Raw genomic sequence first — 20,848 nt, 5'->3', positions numbered from 1 at the left:
GCACACTTTCTATCTGTCCCACGGGGAGAACCAGAAGGGCCAGGTTTTCTGGAGAGCCCAAGGGGAGTCTGGCCTCTCTTCCAGACCCATGAGGATTTATTTTGATTAAGAAGGGTACAGGGGCCTGTGAGATGGCTAAGTGGGTAAGAGTGCCCGCTGCGCAAGCTTGATAACCCAAGACAGATCCACGGAACTCTCGTAAAAGAGCTTGGATGAACACACCTCCAGGCCCGACTCTCCCCCTTCAAGAGAGGACCCGGAGACATCAGAATCCCCTGAGACCCCTGGGAGTTTGCAGGCCAGCTCAGCTGGAGCCACAGCAAAGCGGAAACAAGAGAGGCCCTCCCTCAACAAAGTGGAAGAAAAGAACCTTCCCCAAAATTTGTCCTCTGGTGCCCAGACTCACACACACAAATCTCATACACATGCATTCTCTCTATATCTCTAGATATAGAGAGATAGATATAGATATAGGTACATAGATAGATGGATGGATAGATAGATAGTTATAGATATATAGATATATAAAGATATAGATATCTGGTATATATATCTTTCTGTAATGAGTAGGGACAATTGGGGCTCTGGGACCCAGCTTGTGCTCTATGGAGGAACTCCCTCATAGCACCCTGCCACGTGGCATTCTCACCCCATGAATTCTTCCCTACAGTGACAAAGTGAAGATGACAAAGAGCACCCAAGGGTGGCAAGGTTGTGAGCAACAAAGACAACCTACTTTGTTCTACCAAAGGCAAGATGTCTACAGCTGTTTGCCCCGGGGGGCAGTCTCACTCCCACAGAATGACAGTGAATATATCAAAGCATTGCACACAAGAGCGCTCAACAGGCATGTCTGCATTTTCCAAGACATAAGACCGAGCAGGAAAAAAAAAAAAAAAAGACTTGAACCTCTGTATGGGGACCAGAAGGATGAAGATTTCTCCAGGAAACCGCATGCTGGGCATAAGAATAACGTGAGGGCCAAACTGCCAGAGGATGACCCATCCCAGGAAAGCACCAAGATAGGCACTCGTCTTTTCTGGTGCTTGTTTCAGCTTTTCTGTAAGGGACAGCATGGATATATATATATATATAACTTGTTATGTAGATTAGGCTAGCCTCAAACTCACAGAGATCCACCTGTCTGTGCCTTCTCATTACTAGTATTAAAATGTGCACTACCAGCCGGGTGCAGTGGCGCACGACTGTAATCCCAGCACTCGGGAGGCAGAAGCAGGTAGACCTCTGTGAGTCCGAGGCCAGCCTGGTCTACAAAGTGCGTCCAGGACAGCCAAGGCTACACAGAGAAACTCTGTCTCAAAAACAAAAAACAAAACAAAACAAAACAAAAAACCCAAAAAACAAAAAAACCCGAAAACAAAAAAATGTGTACTACCATGAGAGATAGTTCATGTTTTATTGAAATAAACCTGATTCTTGTATTGCATCTACTAGGTAATTGGGCCAACTATCATACACTGTGAAAATAGTTACATTTCCAACTGTCTTGCCTTTTATTAAGCTGAAACTCCACCATGGGCTCTGAACCATTTAGGGACCCCATCGCGACAGCTCTCACCTGGAGGCCACTTTTTTTTTTCCCAGAGAGGAGGCATTAAGTACTTACTTCATTAGTTTATTTACAATTGAATCAAGTTTAAGAGTTCAAGAGTTTAATCCAGTCTTCAGACCATACCTCTTAAGCATTCTTCATTCTATTAAAGGGATAGAGGGATGGATTAAACATCTTTTTTTTTTTTTTTTTAAGTAGCTGGTGCCTTACTATAAAGACTGGAGCAGCAAATCTGGACCCGAAGTTCACAGTCACCATAGCCAGGAACTGCCACTTGTTTTCCACTGATCACGGCAAATTCTTTTCTGAACCACCTCAGAGTGGCTGCGATGGACCACGGAGGTGGTGAGCCTCTGGAGACTCTGGCCCAACATGGCACTGCTGGAAACTGTGAGGAGCGCAGAAAAGGAAGGCAGAAGAAAAGGCTGCATGACCTCAGTCCCCTTTACTTCACGGCCTTGCTATCCAGAATGCAAAACCGAAGGTGGAAGCCATTTTATGAGTAGGACCCATGAGCAGGCTCCGTCGACCTCTCAACGCTCTCTTCTGCCCTCGTACGGTTGGGCACACCACCTCACCTCACCATTCTAGCAAGCACCAGTGTTCTTTCCACAAACTCTGTGCCAGGTCTTGGACTAGGTGCTAACACGCAGAAGTGAATTCATTCTAAGAGGACCCAAACACCTTCATCAAGCAGTGGAAGACATGGAACCCCAGAGATCTCGAGGGCCGCAGAACAGGGCTTCTCCACAGAGCTGACATTAAAACTGCTCCTGTTGGAGTGAGAGGAGGCATTTGGGCATTCTGGGAAGAAACAAGGGCACCTGCAAAGGCGCAACAGTCAACATATCCTGCGTGTGAGAAACAGAACAGCAGTCTCCAGAGCAGGCTTATGTCAGAAGCAGACCCACAATCCAGAAGGGCGTGGCCGGCACAGGAGGGACCTCACTAAATGGGATAAGTAGCATTCAACTGGGGGCGTATGGCCAGATCAGTGTGCTGTGGTGGCCTCCACAGAACATTTGGCAGCGTCTAAAGATAATTTTGTTCTCATCATTTGGAAAAGGCTACCGGCATCTGGGGCATGGGAGAAGGGACCCCCAGGCAGGCAGCTATATGGTTTGGGAAATCAGTGATGCCAAGGAGAAGAAAGGTTGATGTGGAAGATTGGTAGTGTGGGTGACAGTGTAGGGTTCGGGTTTACTAAGGGACGTGGGATGGGGAAACCTGATACACAAACGACAGTGGCAGCTTAGGCAGGAGATGATGGAGGCCTGAAGCATGGATGGGTAGGTTGCTTAGCAACCGGTTGGTGAAGTCGGCTGGTGGAGTGTTTATAGTGGACTGATGAAACAGGCTTGCTGAGGCATTATCACCAGGGAAGCCAATATCGCAAGAGCTGAGTCACGGTGGTGTTGCCATTTAGACGTGAAATGCTAGCCTTGCTGCGCCGGAGATGTCATCTACTACTGGTCCTCGGGCCATGGTTTGTCACCTTATGACCCCAAACAGCTGTTTCTGAGCTTATCTTCATGGTCACGTCCCTGCCAAAGGAAAAGCAAGGAAAAGGAAGCTTGGGGCTTGGTCCTTCTCTTTAGGGAGGTGATCCAGAAGCCACACACTTCGAATGTCCCACTCAAATCCTCCTGGCCAGAGCTTAGTCACGTGTTTGCTCCTATCTGCCAGGAGAAATGTAATCTCGAGCCAAGCACCATGTACAAAACAAGCCTCTCCTTTCACAGTTAGGGGGATGTCAGCAGTCTGTGCCATCAGAGATAAAAGTGGAGACAATCAGCCAGATGTAGGCATGGGATGCTGAATGGGGCGTGGTGGCTCGCGCCTTTAATCCCAGCACTCGGGAGGCAGAGGCAGGTAGATCGCTGTGAGTTCGAGGCCAGCCTGGTCTACAAAGTGAGTCCAGGACAACCAGGGCTACACAGAGAAACCCTGTCTCGAAAAAACAAGCAAAAAACAAAAAAGACTCCAGATGAAAGGGCTGGTTGGAAGACAAAGTCTGATCTTCCTGAAGTGTGTGTGTGTGTGTGTGTGTGTGTAAGAGAGAGATAAGGACAGAGACAGAGGCAGAGAGAGACGGAGAAAGAGATGAGGAGCCAAACAGACCAAGAGGCATTCGTAGAGCTGGTTACACTGACGGATGACCTGGGTTTGAGCCCTGGTACTCATCTAAAGGAGAGAGTTGACTCTGAAAAATTACCCTCTGACCTCTATACACACAATGTGGCACACGCATGTCTCCAACCATGCATAGCTGTAATACATTAAATGCATACAATTGATTCTTATAAAGAGGTAGCAGTGAGTGGCAGAAGGGAGGAGGGGATGGAGAAAAAGGCCAAGCCCTTGCGGGTATGGTGAAGCCTAACTTAACCAGGGCACCTCTGTGTGAGGGGAAGGAGGCAAAGCAGGAGGCAGGGCCCCAAGGGGAAGCTCAGTGTGTTGTGTGTGTATTTGTGTGCACAGGTACATGTATGTGCACATGTGTATGCATGCATGTGAGAGTCAGAGGCATCATCCTCAATCACTCCTCACCTGATTTTTTTTATTTTTAAATCCTATTTATTTATTTATTCATTTATGTTTTTCGGAACATACACGGAGGCCAGAGAATAACTTTTTTTTCTTTTCTTTCTTTCTTTCTTTCTTTCTTTTTTTCTTTTCTTTTCTTTTCTTTTTTTTCCTTTTGGCTTTTCAAGGCAGGGTTTCTCTGTGTAACATCCCTGGCTATCCTGGACTCACTTTGTAGACCAGGCTGGCCTTGAACTCACAGAGATCTACCTGCCTCTGCCTCCCGAGTGCTGGGATTAAAGGTGTGGGCCACTACACCCAGCTCAGAGGACAACTTTCAAGAGTCAGTTCTCTCTCTCTCTCTCTCTCTCTCTCTCTCTCTCTCTCTCTCTCTCTCTCTCTAATGTGTGGGTCCAAGGATCCAGCTCAGGTTGTCAGGCTTGGCAGAAAGCACCCTGACCTGCTGAGCCGTCTTGTAGCCTTTCACCTCATTTTTTTAAAGATACAGCCTTTGGTTGAACCTGAATAGAGTAGGTGGTCAGCAAGCCCCAGGTATATCCTCAAGTCTCTGCCTCCCTAGCACTGGGATTTCGGGCTCATCCTACCATATCCTACCCCTATATAGGTGCTAGGGATCTAAACTTGGATCCTTAGCTTATGCTCCATTGGGGTGCCTTGATGGTCACCCCATCCAAGGTATCGTCATGTGGAGTCCATCATCTATGTGAGAGTTCACCAGTCCTGGCTTCTTATGGGTCTGCCATCAGTCTCATATAGAGAGTTCTCACAACACACAAGGATTTTTAAGAACAGATAATTCAAGTCGCCCATAGATCAAATGAGAGTGTCTAGTGGCAAGGGTGGGACCCAGAAGAGGAAGCTGGAGCAAATGACTGTAAATGCCAATCCAGCACTCAGTGTGCTTTCAACGGCCTGGACCAGGGTCCCTGTTGCAGAGAGGGTTCAAATCTCGGCTCTGCAAGTTCTTCCCCTCCCTCTCTGAGCCTCTGTGACCCAAGGCATGAAGTCGACGAGCTTCACTAGGAACCTGCCTCGCCTGATTAACACAGGACTGGAAGACAAATGACCTGCGAGAGCGGCAGTGCGGGACCCCAGCTGCCGAGAGCAGCAGTGCGGGACCCCGGCTGCCGAGGAGCGGGAGCATCCTGAACCTCCACAGCTTTCCATGCCTTTAGGACTGATTCTCTCCACAACCAAAAGCACAGGTAGCCTTTGAGGAAGTGACTTCATCATCCTTTGCTGTACCAAAGGGGCCGAAGGTGAACTACATAAAGTTCATCTGCACATCTCTCAACAGCAAGGATGCCTGTGAGAAATGCTCCGTCAGGGGATTTCATCATGTGTAAACATCAGGGGGCATTTGCACAAACTTAGAAGGCTAAGTCATGGGAGATAGAATCTGGGGGAACAGCTGGCATATATATGGTGCACTGTTGATATAAACGTCCTATGTAGCACGTGACTGTGTGTCAGGCACCACACTCAAGTCGGAAGGATGATGCCAGAAATACTGAAAACATATAGAATAATAATAATGGGGCAAACAAGCAGACAGTCACATTCTTAAAACCCTTAGCGACAACTCCCAGACTCATCGCCATCCGTACCCGGTTATTAATGGTGTTTCTCCAGAGATGAGTTTCCTAAGAGTCCTCTGGTTCCCCAGCATGTGCTCCTCATAATGGTGACTGCAGAGTCATGAGTGTTGCTCAGAGTGTGGAGCCTGGGGGCTGTGGGTGGAGGGGAGAGTGGCTCACAGTGAGAAAGCAATCCCAAACAAACAAGTAAAGGGTCTGAACAGGCAGCACTCCCAGGAATACACTCAGGTGGCCAATGAGCGTACAAAAGAATGCTCAACACCACTGCCATTACAGAGATGCAAACCAAAGCATAAGGACACACAAACACACACACACACACACACACACACACACACACACACACGCACATATACACAAACACACACATACAAACACATATACATACACATACACACACACCTACACAAACACACAACATACATATATACATATACACACACAAACGCACACATACACATATACAAACACATACATACACAAATGCACACAATATACATACACATATGCATATACACACATACACACACAAACACACATATACATACACAAACACACACATAAACATACATACATACATACACACACACACACACACACACACACACACACACAAGTGTTATTATGAGAAGGGACAAGACCCAGAAAATAACATGTTGGAACAGACGTGGAGAGGTTGAACTGTTTGTTTGATAATGGCAAGGATATAAAATGACACAACCATCAGCGAGCAGGATGGCACCTCTAAAAAATGAAATATAGAAGGGACCATATCATGTAGCCACTCCACCTCTGAGCACAATTCCCAAAGCAAGGTTTACCCACCCATAGTCACAACAGCATTCATCTCAACAGCCAGAAACGGGAGCAATCCAAGCCCATCAACACATGAACTACTGAACAAACCATAGAATGTGCGGCGTGTGAAAATGTGTATGGGTATTGATCTGCTTTTTAAGGATAAAAGGAATTGCGGAAATTTTGCTAGGTAAAACAAAGCAATCTCAAACAAACAAATATTGTGTGCTTTCATTATTTGGAAGATATATACGATATACATATGTGCACATACACACACATGCTAAATTCACAGAGACAGAGTCTAGCAGAGTGACTGCCGTGGAGGGAGGGTGGGGGACAGGGATTGGTAATAGGCTGCATCTCAGTTTGGGGAGCTGGAAACTTCCTGGAGGTGGGTCACGGTGATGGCTGTACACAATCATGGTGTGCTCAATGTCACAAACTGTTCATTTAAAGATGGCTGAGACAAGCTGGGTGTGGTGATTCACAGCTATAATCCCAGCAACTGGGATGCTGAGGCAGAAGGATTGCTACCATCGAGCCTAGGCTAGGCTGGGCTACATCATGAGATCTTGCTTCAAACAAAACAAGAGGGGCTAGGAAGATGGCTCAGCACGTAAAGCTGCTCAGCCCTGGAGACCTGAACCTGGGTCTGATCTCTCGACCCGTGTAAAGACGAAAGGAAAGAACCAATTCCACATAATTGTCCTTGGCTGCCAGCCTCACCCCCGGTAATTAAAACTAAAGTAATAATTTAATTTTTTTTTAAAAAAGTAGTTAACCTGGTAAGTTTTCTATGTATTTTATCATAGTAAAATTTGAGGAAAATAATAGATTGTGTGTTACATATATTTTAATACACAAAGTAACCCCCAGGTAAGATCACGTTCCAGAGAGTTGAGGTCCCTCACTGCAGTGGTAAGATGACATTTTACAAAAATCAAAACTGGTGCTTTCTCAAATTATTAAGCAAAAACCAAAGACCACAGAAAACCAACCTAAGCACCCTGGCACTTGCTTCTGCCAGGAGCGTTGCCAACTCCGAGTTCCCCTCACCCTGCAGGCATGGCCCAAGCCTTTGAGGAAGGCTGGATTGTCTCAAGGTGACAGGAATATGGCTCATATTCCTGTCCCTATAATTTTGTCTGTCACTTTTTTTTTCTCACATTTTTCTGATGCCAATCGAAGGTGTGTGTTTTTTTTTTTAATAGTGAAGAGTACATACATTCCTTGGATTCTCCATTTTAAAGACCCTGTCCACCAAGCATCCCTGCTGTGTTTCTCAAGTGGGTCTGGGAGTGACCAGTGATGCCATCTTCCCGGGGTGAGTCATACAGGTAGCCTTACAAGGATGGACTGGACTCATGGTCCAGGGCAAAAGGCCGAGCAGATCCCTGAAGGGGGCCCTGCAGAGACACGCTGGAATATGATTGTCAGTTCACATCCCAAGAGACAAAGACCCCTAAACTAGGAACCCAAGGTGGCCCAAACTAAAAAAAGGTCCTAGTCTTCTGTGAGGCACGCATCTGGCTTCAATAGGGGAGGGAGGGTGATCCAGGCAAGATAATGAGGCAAAGGGAAAAAAGAGAACAGGTAGCTTCAGGGGGCTTGAGGGAACTTGGGCAGCCGTGGGCTCTGGAGGAAAGAAATGGGATGGGGACCCGATAGATAGGAGCAAAGCTTGACTCAAGGAAGGCTGCTGCTGTGGGAAAGGGTGATCTGGAACAGCTAACAGGATAGCGAGGTCCTTGCACACCTAGCAGGTGATGCTGGCTGTGGCCCTCAGCCCATCACTTCAGAGCAGTGGTTCTCCACCTGGGTTGTGCCTCCATTGGGGTCGGGTATCAGATGTCCTGCATATCAGACATCCACATTACGATTCATAACTAGCAGTATTACAGTTACAAAGTAACAATGAGATAATATTATGGTATGGGGGGGGGGGGCGGGCGAACTGGTGGTTACCACAATGTGAGGAACTGTTTTAAAGGGTCGCAGCATTAGGAAGGTTGAGAACCACTGACCCACTGTCACATCAGCCTGAAGAATCATCCAAGCCCAAGTGGCAAAGCTTGTCAAATGCCTCTGAAATGTTCATTTGCAAAGAACCCTGTATTCCATTCCCTGGAAGAGGTTGGGGGAGTCTGAAGGCAGACAGTAAACAAATGGGGGGAGGAGGGTCAGGAAGGGCTGGGTCAGATGCAAAGGAAGAAAAAGTTCTCCTTGGCCTAAAGCAATTTATTCAACTTACATTTAATTGTACATTTTAATATGAGACTTCCAAATTTTACATCACAATAAAACAGAGCAGCCTTTGAAATGATTAAACTAACAACCTCCAAGTCCTTATGGCTAGAGCAGCTTCCAGAGCGTCACCACACCTAATTAAAGGTCAGGGATGGGCTGTGCAAGGGATGTGATGTTTCCCTCAGTCTCTGCATGAAGGAACAGGTCTGTTCCGGATGCTCTCCACGACAGGCTGCAAGAGACAGGGGGACAGCCGTACCCAGCCTAGGCAGCTGCACTGTCCCAGTTACTCCTTTCAGTTTCTAAGTTGGGTTGTTTTTTTTTTAATGTGTATGGTTGTTTTGCTTGCATGTATACCTGTGCATCACATGTGTATTTTGCCTGAAGAGGCTAGAAAAAGGTGTCAGATCCCCTGGAACTGTCGTTATAGACAGTGGTGAGCCTCATTGTGGCTCCTCGGGTCCTCAGGAAGAACAGCTCTTAATTTCTGAATGCAGCTCTCCTAACTTCTCTTAGTGAGAGAGACCCTAAGAGGAATAGAAAAGTGCCATTGGCTAGAGAAAAATAAAACAGGCTAGCGCGAACATGTTCATGCAAGACATGGAAGGTTCTGAGTCACTTCCCATAGTGGGTCTCGGGTTTCCCATCCATCCAGCAGGGCAGCACTTAAGACAACCTACAACCTATTAGGCTATTGAGGGAAATTGTATCTTTATGTTCTTAAAACCTCATTTCATCTGGGAACAAAGGAGGAAGGGGAGTAGGGGATAGGAGAGGGAAGGGGCGGGGAGGGGAGGGGGGGGAGGGGCGGAGGAGGAGTTAGGAGAGGAGAGGAGAGGGAGAGAAATTTGTTCAGGGTTCATGTTTGTATCCACCAATCTTTGCTCCATAGGTGATAACTCTGCATCTTATTTCATTGAGATAGTCTCACTGAGCCTGAAGCTGAGCCAGCAACCCGCAAGTCCTGATGAACTGATCGCCTTGTCTCTAGCCCCTACATGACGGGGTTGGGGAGGGGACGTGTGTGCCCACTCCTGGATTTCTAACATGGGTGCTGAGGATCAGAACTTAGATCTTCATGCCTGCATAGCAAGCACCCTTACCCATTAAGCCATCACCCAGAACCCTCTTGCCCCGGCACCTACTCAGTACATGCATGCCGGGACCACACATGGCTGGGCCATGGTAACTGCTCAGCTTCGGTTCTCATTTGTGGGTCGTGTTTTCACTTATTTAAGACAAGGTCTCACACTGTAATTCTGGCAGGCATGAAACTCGCTGTGCAGCCCAGGCTGGCCTCAAACTCAAGCAATCGTATTGCTTCAACCTTTCCCATGGTGAGAATACAAGCAAGAGCCACCAAATAGCCGTTTAATAGATATAGCTCACGACTGTCTGTAATTCCAAGATCTGACACTTTCACACCAATGCACATAGGTTAAAACTAAATAAAATATTTTTTAAAAAAATAGATATGACAATAGTGAACCTGGGTTCCACTTCAGAGCCACACCTGACCTCTCAGAGCTACAGGCTCAGCGTCAGCATTGGCTGCTTCCTGCCAAGGCGTGAAGGGGATGGAAAGGACTTGGGCTTCTTCTGACAGCAGAGGGCTCTGAGGGGAAGGAAGGCGGGATGCTGTGTAGTGCACCAGAGGGCAAAGGGAACAAGTGGTTACAGCATGCATATATATAAGGCACAGCTGGAGTGAGGCAGGACAAGGACAGCTCCTGGGTTCTGCCCTGCTCTGACCCTACTCTACCCTTCTATCTGACATGAGAAAGTTCCTCACATGGAGGACAGAGCTATGGTCCTCAGGCCTAAGCGCTTCATGATCAAGTCAGACAACTGAGAATCCACCCACCCATTTATTCATGTATCCTTCTAATGCCTGGCTCCAGCGGAGAATTAAGCAGCTCACATAAAACACAACAAGAAAGACTAGCAAAAGACCAAAGTAAATGCCCAAAGTTCATTTTGAGCTCATATACCCAGAAGCACACATAGGCAGGACTCGAGTGCTTCTCTGCATACATGTAAAGCAAGCTTAATGGTGCAGACCTGTAATCCCAGCTCCTTGAGAAGCTGAGACAGGAAGTCTAAAAACCTCAAGGCCAGCCTGGACAGTTTAATGAGACTAGTCTCTTAAATAATAATAGCCCAGTGAAAGAGCACTCACCTAGCATGTGTCAAGCCCCGTGGTCCCAGTACCATAAACAACAAAAACAAACACATTTACATTTTCAAGGTAGACTTGGCATCTTGCCTGTGACACAGGCAAGAAGCAGCAGACGCCAGAGCCACCACCGAGACAAACATTTCAGGGCTTGGGTAGAGGAGACAATGACGTGGCTGCCTCTGTGCTAGCCAGTGGGCATGTGATGACATTCCTCCATGATCTGCCAGGCAATGATCCCAGCGGGATCAGGACACACAGCTGACTGCTGCTCGGGTGCTAAGGGCTCCATGAGCCTGCCTTAGGATAAGCAGAGTTTGAGGGGTGAGGCCGAACGGCAATCCAGGCTTAGCGGGCTTCCGCATTCGGAGGTGGAGAGAAAAGGCTGAGCATGTGAGGGAAAGTGGGGTAAGACGGCCAGAGAACTAGGAAGAGGAAGGAGCCTTGCCATGGTAGACCAGATGTCTCCCTAAGCCTCCCAGCAGGCAGCCAGGGAAAGGTTCACAAATCTGGCCAAACACAGTGATAAGGCACCACAGGAGTGTATAAGTGACTTGAGTCAAGGGCCAGATGGGACATCCCCCATAAAGGTGTTTGCAGGGGACACTAACACTAGTCCAATTATGCCCAACAGGCACCCCAACTACAGGGTCCTGTGAGCACTAGGGATATTTCTTTCCACAGGGCTGAGGTGCCACCACAGACTGAGGTGACCCTGTCGAGAGCCAGATTCCTACCCTCTGATCTTCAGGCTCATCTGAGATGCATCTGTGGAGGAAATATATCCCATCAGGAGGAAGGGATAAGCCATGTTTCTCCTCCCAGTGACTCTCCCTACACATTAATCCCGTTGTGTGGGCTTTGAAACATCAGACCTTTCTGGTCATGGTGGCGCACACCTTTAATCCCAGCACTTGGGAGGCAGAGGCAGGCAGATCATTGTGAGTTCGAGGCCAGCCTGATCTACAAAGTGAGGCTAGGATAGCCAAGGCTACACAGAGAAAGCCTGTCTTGAAATAAAAAACAAAACAAAACCAAAAAACCCACAGCCGGGCGTGGTGGCGCACGCCTTTAATCCCAGCACTCGGGAGGCAGAGGCAGGCAGATCGCTGTGAGTTCAAGGCCAGCCTGGTCTACAAAGCGGGTCCGGGACAGCCAAGGCTACACAGAGAAACCCTGTCTCAAAAAAAACAAAAAAAAACCCAAAAAACAAAAAAAACAAAACAAAAAAACCCCCACAAACAACAACAAAGAAACATCAGACCTTGAGTCTGACAATGTGTGGGACCTTTCCTCTCCTCAGAAATCAGTCCATCAAACTGGAATTGACCTCATTTCCTGTACCAAGTCATCTAAAATACAAGGATCCTAAATGCCCTACAAAGCAATGAGCTCATCTTGGGTCATCTTGTGCAAAGGGAGCAATGCCTCAGGAGGAAAGAAAAATGTAGGGGTTGGGTCCAATCAGGCAACAGATGACACCCAGACTTCAGTCTATACACCAGGCTCAGAAGGGCTGTGCTCATTTTAAGAAGACTCAGGCCTGCAGAATGGTGACACGCTTGGGAAGAAGCCGTGTGGCCCACTCCGTGATGCTGCCGGTGCTCACCCTCACTAACTCCTCCATCGCACAGCGCTCAGGGGCAGCTCTGTGCAGAATCCCACTGCCCCGCCGATTTGCACACCTAGTCACGGAGCTGCCCAGATCCCTCTGCTCTCCCCACTGCCTCAGCGTCAGCGACTAGCAAGAGCTGGTGCCCCTAGTGGGGGTCTCAGGGGGAAGACTTGGATCCCCAGTGTCATGCCATGCTAGGGTGCTTGGGTGACTGAGGCTCAGAAACACACTTTTCTACATTTCAGAGTCCAGACAGACATCAGTGTTCAGGACCAGGAGCTACAGTCCTGTCCCCTATATTCCCAGGAAGGGTCCCGGCCACATCCTGCCCACCCCCACCCCCACCCCCACCGTGAGCACCTGCTGTATGCCTCTCCAGATTCTACTAGAGAGATGCAGTCCCTGAGGAACCTCACTGTGTTCCTCACTGTGACCTTCTGAGGGTGTCCATCTTTCCAGAGTTCCCAGTCACAAAGCTCCTTCTATCTGTGCCACCACCACATTTGTCCCCAAAACAACTGCTCACAGCCATCAGCAGAGGCAACAGTAGGGTCCTGGGTTAGGCAGGGGACCCTGAGCTCTCCCGGTGTTCTCCTTATGACAGATGCAGGCCAAGGAACCACCTAGGAAGGCCTCGCCTTCGCTCACAACCATCACCACTCAGTACTCCAGTCAACAGCTAACCAGCAGAGGACCAGCGACGCCGAGAGCTCGGAACTCAGAAAGGCCTATTCTGAGTTCAATCCTAACTTCAATCAGGGCCCCGTGAGCACCACTGACCTAGGTGTTTCCATTAGGTGTGGCGAGGACCAGTGGGAGCACGCATGGATGAGGACTGTAGGGCAGACACAGGCACTGATTTCTCACCAATTCTGGAAAGGTGCACTGTGTCCAGCTGTTTGCCCATCAGGAGAGGTGAGCAGGTCCCGCCATTTTGGGCGCAGACTGTGTGGGAAGGACAGGTGATTAGAGGTGGCTTTGACGGAATCAGGGTCAAGGATGGGGGAAGAAAGGTGAGAAAGAAGAGCCTTTGGCTCCAGCAGTCAGACCCTGAGTTGGAGAGTCCTTCTGCCCCAGACTCCGACTTCACACACAAGGGTCCCAATGCACAGAGAGGAAGGCAAGTGACTCACTCAGGGTCACCTGAGTCAAGGAGACTATTGGAATCCTGCTTTAGAAACTGACAGGACTTGCAGCTGGAAATGCCCATGTGCTTGTGAGGCCTCACACAGGAGGACCAGGTGGCCTATCAGTATTATCATGCTGTCCCCTCTGTAGACTCATCACACAGAGCTCTCCAGTGGGGTACTTAGCAGGAAAAGGGGTGTGGCATGGGAGGACCAAACTGGAATGAAGGGAGGAAGAAGGGATGGAAGTCTGGGAGACCTAGGATGTCGGGGAGAAGGCGGCACAGGAAACAGCAAAGCCGGGCCACACCTGTACCTCCTCTTGTTTGCGTAAGTCCTTCGAGGACTCTGTGAATGTAGACCGAGTGTCTTTAAAGATACTCAGCCAGCCCAGAAGAAGATGACACCCGGGAAACAGCAGCCCAAAAAGCATGTTTATTGGAGCAGCTTGTTTGGCATGCTTGAGGGAGGATGTGGACTGACCCCAGGGTGTGAATCACCCAAGCCAGGACAGTCTTTGCAAATTGCCCTTGGACTCAAGCAGGTGGCTCAGCAAGGCCTGGGTCAGTGTCTCAGTTGACCAGTGCCCAGGCGGCAGGTTACACCCAGTTCAGGCCAGGGTAGGGGTGGTGAGTCACAGGTACAGGGCTCACTCCTGTCCCTATCAACACCAAGATTTCTCTCTCCCAGTTGCTTGGCTTGAGGAGGAAGCTCTTGGTGGCTTGCTGAGACACTACCACCCTGGACAGCCCTTGAGTTCTTCCTCTGACCCAGCAAAGCCTTTACTTCCTCCAGGTCTTCCCACTGGACCCCATGCTTTGAAATGACATAGGACAAGGCACCTGGTGTTTGCTTGCTAACGGGTTAAACACTAAATAGACCCACACTATCCACCCTGGTTGCGGTTGCTAGCATGCAACAGCGTGTTCAAGTCGGAAGCCAGCAGTACAAACCACTCTTCCTCTAGCGACCTGAGACCCCGTTTCCTTCCTGCCATCTCCTGCTTTGATGCCTTGGTCCTAAAAGCCAGCCGCACATGGTGGCGCATACCTTTAATGCCAGGACTTGGGAGGCACAGGCAAGTGGATCTCTGTGAGTTCAAGGACAGCCTGGTCTACAAAAGCAAGACTAGGACAGCCAGGACTGTTACACAGGAAAACTCTGTCTCGAAAAATCAAAACAAAACAAAAAAAGAAAAGAAAAGAAAGAAAAAAAGAAGAGACAAATCTATGGACATCTAAGGCTCAAGATACTTACATGTTTGTGGTGAAGGTTTCTAAAATAAAACCTCAGTAAAGAAGAGCTACCTTTTCAGAAGGCCATGGGGCCATGGACCAACAGATACCTAGCTCCCAAGAGCCCATCAAGTGTTAAGTAAGATGGCTAGTCCCAGCTGCCAGCTCACAGAAGCCACATCTATCCATGCAGGATGCATCCACCCTGAGTACCCACTGTTTCCATGAGAGGAAGGCTAAGCATATATATATTTTTGCCTGAGGGACTCTGGTTAAGGAAACTGATTCACACAGAGCCACAGTAATGCAGATGACACATATCAAACAGGAAAACAAGAAAGGTTCCTTTCTTATCATTGCTGTCCTGCGTTTCCACAACCCTGAAATGCATCTCTAGGCTGAAATGAAGGCATCAGGCTAGCTGTGCTCCACCAGAGGCTGGGAAGAATCTGTTCTATGCCTTTCCAGCGTCTAAAGGGTACCCATTGCATGGATCCTGGCTCCTCTCACTGTATTTAAGGTCAGCAGCATCACAATTTGGCCACACCCTTTTCTCTTATCTTTCTTTTGCTGCAGAAGACTCCTGTGGTCACAAGAGCTCTTTAGATAACTCAGGGACCTTGCATTGAATCTTTGATCTAATGATGTCTATGGAGTCTCCTTTGGTGTTTAGGATGACATATCTGAATGGCCTGGAGTTAGGAGGGGACATATCTGAGGCTTTTAATAGGACTCCCACGGCTGGAGAACCGCAAATTCTTCCCTGTAGGGACGATTACACTGGCCTGGCTTAAGGCTTTGCTAGACCTCTATACAGATGTATGGTATGGGTGGGAGATACAGAAAGAAGTGCGTCCTCACACAAAGCCTGAAAGCATGCTTTGCTTTTGTCCTTGGTTTGGTTACTTGTTTGTTTTGTTCTTTTTTTTTTTTTAATATTTATTTATTTATTATTTATAGAGTGTTCTGCCTGCACACCAGAGGAGGGCACCAGATCTCATTATAGATGGCTGTGAGCCACCATGTGGTTGCTGGGAATTGAGCTCAGGACCTTTGGAAGAGTAGGCAGTGCTCTTAACCTCTGAGCCGTCTCTCTAGCCCTGTTTTCTTCTTCTTTTGGGTTGATTTGGTTTTTCAAGACACAGTTTCTGTCTTGCAGCCCTGCCTGTCCTGGAGCTCATTCTATAGACCAGGCTGGCCTCAAACTCAGAGATCCGCCTGCCTCTGCCCACCCCTCCAGTTCTGAGATTAAAGGGATGCACCACCCCTGCTGGGACAGTCGCTTGTTTTTAAGAAAGAGCCAAGATCTGCTTGATTGCTTCTGGTCCCGAGAGGCTCACTACCCTTCAAGGAGCAATCAAACAGCAGGGCTCAATTAAGGAGGACTTTTCTCTGTTTAGCGATATCAATTGAACTACAGTCCCAATGCCTCTACCATTGTTGGAAATATTAACGGCCCTTCAGGGCTCGGTGGCTTTGGCTAGACAGCAGGGAGAACTGGGCAAGGGAGGAAGGGCAATGGTGCACAGTGGCCTAATGGATCCAAGAAGTTCCCTGAGGGTCCTCTTGAGGTAGCCTGTGTTTGTCCTAAGTCCCTTTGGTAGGTCTGAAGCCAACATTTTAGCAGAGAATATCTTTGTCAAAGCAGGGCAGATGGTAGGGTTTCATCTTCTCTGATCCTGACTTACAAATCAAGTGAAGGGAACCCGAGCTGAGAATGAATCTAAACTTTGAGATTAAAGGGGACGGAAAAATAAAAATAAAAAACAAAACAAAAACTCATATACTGACATTTTTCCTTTCTTTTTTCATGTCATATGGGAAGTAAATAGGTCAGGGCTTGGAGCTAAAGAGAAAGAAAACCCTTTGTTTTCTGAGAGAAATTGGGGGGTCTGGTGGCTTCAGCCAGCTGTGTCGTGGGGAGAGGGTGGCAGCTTTGGCCATGGGAGTATCTGGATGTAGAAGGGACATGAGAAAGGCTTGCTTAGAAGACTTTCCTGTCGATGCCAGCTGGGCAGCTGTGGCGCACGCCTTTAATCCCAGCACGCGGACGGCAGAGGCAGGTAGATCTCTGAGTTTGAGGCCAGCTGGGCCTGCAGAATGAGTTCCAGGACAGTCAGGGCTACACAGAGGAATCCTGTCTCAAAATCAAAAGACCAAAAAACCCAAACTAAACCAAGCCAAAACAAAGGAGGAGGAGAGGAAGAAGGGGGGGGAGAAGATGAAGAGGAGGAGGAGGAAGATGAAGAAGAAGAGGGAGAAGAAGAAGGGAGGAAGAGGAGAAGAAGGAGAAAGAGGAGGAGGAGGAGGAGGAGGGGAAGATGATGAAGAAGAAGAAGAAGAGGAAGAAGAAGAAAGAAGAAGAAGAAGAAGAAGAAGAAGAAGAAGAAGAAGAAGAAGAAGACCTTCCACTCACCTGTTCTCTCTGTGTCTCTTTATTGGCCCCTGCCTCTAGGGTGGAGGGAGTAGAGCAGACACACGCTTGCTCTCCTGGACAGTAGTGACAGGTGGACTCCTCCCGGTGCAGCAGAGCTTCCATGCACACAACACTTGTATTTGCCTTATCAGCTTTGACTGAGCGCATCCAGGTAAGAATGGAGAAACTGAGTCAGTGGAGACTGGTAGGCTTTGGCTCCTGCTGGGTAGGGAGCAGCCTAGGTGCGGTCAGCAAGTGCCCACCCTTAGAAATGCCTTTTTCTTGCTTCCTTCTTTTTTCCTTCTCCTGTTTTTTCTTTCTTTTTCTTTTTTTCTTTTCTTTTCTTTTTTTTTTTTGGATTTTCGAGACAGGGTTTCTCTGTGTAGCCTTGGCTGTCCTGGACTCACACTGTAGACCAGGCTGGCCTCGAACTCATAGGAATCCACCTGCCTCTGCCTCCCAAGTGCTGGGATTAAAGATGTGCACTACCAGGCCTGGCCCCTACTTTTCTTTTTATATTCATATTTCCTCCTCGTTCTCACCAAAAGCCAAGGCCCCCACGAATAACCTTAAGCTCTCAGGGAGCTCCTTTCAGGCTTGAAGGACTAGAACCCCTAGGTGGGTGTAGTTGTGATCCTGATTGACAGGGCTTTGTATCCGCTGGTCTGGCCCATGGCAGGAGAAACAGGGGTAGGCACTTGGTAGCTGGGAGACTGAAGATCCTGTGACAGCTGTCTTCCACTCTGGACCTCAAGTTCTTTTCAGAGACAAGGTCTCTCTGTGTAGCCCTGGCTGTCTTGGAACTTGCTCTGTTGAGCAGGCTAACCTGGACGTCAAAGACCTGCCTGCCTCTGCCTCCCGAGTTCTAGGGTTAAAATGGTGCACTACCACTACCACCACAGGTGGCTCTTTTCATCCTTAAAGAAGGCTGATAATATTTACCTGCTGGGTGGTTGTAAGCGTTAGGACAACTGACATCACAGGAAACAGTGTGCTGAATGTCACTAAAGGCACTTCAGCTGCACAGCCCCTGACATAGACAACTCTCCCATGGGCTGGATTTCAAAACATCAGGGCCAGTGCTGACTAATAAAACCCAGGAGTCCCTGGTACCATGGCCAGACAGGTATGGGGCAGAGGGCTAGGCAGAGGGCTGGTAGCACTGGGTGGAGGCTGCTCACTGTTTTCTGGCCCCAGGTGTCAACCCTCCCACTCCAGACCAGCAACTGGACTCAATTAATGCTTGTTTCTTTATGATGTTGACGGATCATCCTGTAACATTCCAGGCCCTAATAAGGGGGTGTAGGCTGTTGGGTAGGGAGTCCTGGAATCTCCCTGCCTGCGGCACACCCTGGAAGGAATGGTGATTTTTTTCAAAGGCTGGGAAACCCAAGAGAAACTTCTCTCAGAATGGACCGAGGCAGTTCCAACATCATCAGAAAGGTTCAGACCCCTAGGGAGGTAAATCAGGGACAATGGGAAGTTGGGGGTGGATAGAGGAGGAGAGACAGGAGACACCCAGGGCAAGGAGACCACATTCTTCCCAGAAGACAGGGAAACTTCCACAACTGGCCAGGGAGTGATTTGAAAGCTCGTGTATAATAGTGGCTTCTACGTCCATCCTAGGTCAACAGGAAAAACCGACAAGTTATTTAAAGAGATGGCAAAGTCTTGGACAGACAAAACTCAACGACAAACAAAAAAACAAAGTCCCAAACCCTAGACGTACATGATAGGGAAATTGTAGCCGTGAACTCTCAACACTATGGGCACCTGAACAAGACCAGCACAGTGACCACACCAGTTGACATGCCAAACATGGACGGGCAAATTCCACAAGATCTTGCCCCTCGATGAGAAGCTACAGGTGGTCAGTCAGTGTCTGGGGGTGGGGGTGGTTGGGGGATGGGGTGGGGTGTGGGGTGGGGTCCATTTCCTCTAGGCACAACCTTCTGCATAGGTTGTTCAATCCCAATTGGTCAGGATGAACAACAGTAAATGAACTCAATAGGTTGTAGATACACACACACACACACACACACACACACTTAAAGATGATGTCATGAATTTGGGAGCGATCCAGGGAGGCACAAGAGGAGTTGAAGTAAGGAGGACTGATGTGGATAAAGTTCTCATGTATGAAATTCTCAAAAGAAAAAAAAAGTTAATAAATGAAAACAGTTTGCTACCCTAGTGGCCTAAGAGAAGCCTTGCCCTCAAAATTCTTTCACTTGCGCATAGATCTCTCAAAGTCAGGGTTCCCCCCCCCTCCAGTTTTAAAATATGAGGTAATAACCAAGGGTTTGAGAAAAAAAAAGGAAATAAACAACAAAAACATCCCAGAGAGAACACATATGTACAAGACATTATATAGAGAAAAGCATACAAGAATCTTCACATATGTGGGGAAAAAAAATCTGTTAATCTACTCATGAGGTTTGGGTTTGTTTGTTTGTTTGTTTGTTTGTTTCTCTACATTTTACATTCTGGTTGAATCCCCATCCTTTCTCTCCTCTCAACCTCCCCCTCCGCTGTCCCCCCTCCCATATTCCTCCGAAAAGAGGAGCTCCCCCCCTTCCCATCCACCCTAGCCCATCAAGTCATGAACTTTGTTTTTGTTTTTGGGTTTTGTTTGTTTGTTTTTGAAGACAAGGGTTTCTCTGTGTAGCCTTGGCTGTCCTGGACTCACTTTGTAGACCAGGCTGGCCTCGAACTCACGGAGTTCCGCCTGCCTCTGTATCCCTGAGTGCTAGGAGAACGTGGAGTGATGCATTTACGGAGGAACCAGCCAGCCAAGAGGTTACAGTGGAGTATGGCTCCACTCCCTGTCAAGATGACAGCCATGTGTCAGCTGATGCAGATGAGGTTTTTAAATGTAAAAATAAATAAATGTTGGGAAACAGGCTTTAATAGGAAGCAACAATTTTTGGGGTTATTGCCAGACATAAGATAGCCATATCTAAAGGCTCGGGTCATAGGTCAGTGATAGAGAACTTGTCTCGTGTATGGGAGGCTCTGGGCTCTGACAGCAAATTTGAAGGAAAAAGGTGACAACATTGCAAATAAACAAACAACAAGCCCCTGACAAGGCAGAAAGAATAAAAACCACCATTGAAAGTTGATACTTACAACACATATATTTTATAGAAGATTAATGTTCAGGTGTAAAAAACAAAACACCCTAAAAATCAATAAGAGAAAGACAAAATGACCCAGTGGAGATTGATTGATGTGCGTGCATAGTTTCCAAAAAAAGAAATCTCAGTGTTTAAAACGACATTTTAAAACAAATGAATTTTACTACTTGTCAGGAAACCAAGATAAAACAAGAATGAGAAACTATTTTAGGGTCATGGAAATGACTCAGGCATTAAAGGGGCTTGCCCAGCGATCCCCAGAACCCACATAAAGGTGGAAGGAGAAAATTGACTGCACAAATTGTCCTCAGACCTCCACATGCACACTGTGGCATGTATGTACACACACAGACACAGAGAGAGAATGAGAGAGAGA

This window comes from Acomys minous, assembly GCF_964271855.1.
Source record: "Acomys minous genome assembly, chromosome: 11".
Lineage (NCBI taxonomy): Eukaryota > Metazoa > Chordata > Mammalia > Rodentia > Muridae > Acomys > Acomys minous.
The sequence above is the reverse complement of the archived record's forward strand: the minus strand, read 5'-3'. Positions refer to the sequence as shown.